This window comes from Panthera uncia, chromosome E1, assembly GCF_023721935.1.
Source record: "Panthera uncia isolate 11264 chromosome E1, Puncia_PCG_1.0, whole genome shotgun sequence".
NCBI lineage: Eukaryota > Metazoa > Chordata > Mammalia > Carnivora > Felidae > Panthera > Panthera uncia.
Window position 1 is genome coordinate 57,912,773 of NC_064814.1, and position 1,664 is coordinate 57,914,436.

The window sequence follows — 1,664 nt, forward strand, 5'->3', positions numbered from 1 at the left end:
TGCTGAGCCCTGCAGGCCGCCTCCCCAGCACACTTGTTCATTTACGAAACCATCTATCGAGCAAAACAACTTTGCAAAACAGCCTCCGAAAGCACACCTATCGATGTTCTATGAGAAGAGCTGGGTGATAATGAGAATATAAGGCAAGCGTAACATCTTCACAGGCCATCGCGGCTCTGGACGCTCGTACAGACTAGCATCACTGGGGGCCAAGACTAGGATTCTCTTAAAAATATTTAGAGCTGAGGACGCCTGGCTGGCTCAGCCCGTTAAGCAACTGACTTCATCTCAGGTCGTGATCTCGTGGTCCGTGGGTTCGAGCCCCGAGCTGGGCTCTGTGCTGACAGCTAAGAGCCTGGAGCCTGTTTCACTGTCTGTGTCTCCCTCTCTCTGCCCCTCCCCCGCTTGTGCTCTGTCTTCCTCTCTCAAAGATAAATAAACATTTAAAAAAATGTGAAAGCACAGGGTGGATGTCATCTCTTGCCTCCATATGCTTTCAAAGCCACTTGTCTGTGGCAAAGATAAAAAAGGTTGACTCGCGATTACATTTGTCTTGAAATAAGAATTTAAAAAAAGGTTCTGGCCCGGTGCTGGCGAGGGCACGTCGCCCCTGGGTCTCTCCCACACTATTGCTGGGAGTTTACAGCAGCCTAGACGTAGAAACGGTCTGGCTTATAAAGTCAAACATGCATCATCCTGGAGAAGAGACAGCACGTTCACGCATCAGCCTGAGTGTCAATGTTCGTAGCAATGTCATTAATAACGGCCCCAAGCCAGGACATCCCCGCGTCCCTCCACGGGTGAGGGTGTAAACAGCCAGCCGGCCGTGCGGCGAAATACCATTCAGCCGGGAGAAAGAACATATCCGGACGGATCTCAAGGGGATCCCGCTGAGTGAACAAGCCAGTCTCAAAAGGCTACGTACCGCATCACTCCATTTATCTGACATTCTGCAAGTAAAAAAGTTAAGAGGGAGCAGAACGGACCAGCGGCTGCCGGGGAGCAGGGTTGGGGAGCATGTGGCTCCAAGCAGGTGACTGGGGGGGAGTCTCCGCGGGGACTGGACCTTCTCTATCCTCGTTGCGCTGACGGACGCACCGAGTGTCACCGCGTGATAGCGTTTGCTACGCTGAAAACGTGCAATGTCGTGCTGTGGTTTGCTCTGGGCTACAGACAGACGTAGGAAAAGAAGATAGAAATGCACATCACGCTGGGTCTAGTTTTAACCTGCTGGGGAGGCGGCCGCTGTTCGGAGCGGGGCCCCCACTGTGTCTGAAATGTTTTATTACCTCGCGGGGGGCACAGGGGCGTCCGCCGCGTGGTCCCCGCGCTTCCTCGCATATTTTGAGTGTGGCAAAGTGAGCGTGTGTGCCGTTTTCGAAGGGGCCTGCACACACACGGGGCACCAGAGCAGGAGTGAGGCTCCAGGCGTGAGAGAGAGGAAACAGCCTTTCGGACGAAATAACTGAAGGCTGAGCCACCCCGCACCCCAGAGCCCCGGGGGCGGAGAGGCCGAACCGTGTGTTTTGGAGTGAGGTGAGTTTTGTTTTGCTTTTATCGCTGTGTCCATCAGTGACATCCCGGGTAGAATGTGCACTTTGATCCCCCTTCCAGGTCGGTGCCGGGTCCAAAGTTTTGTGTCATGAACGAGTGACGCTGGCTTG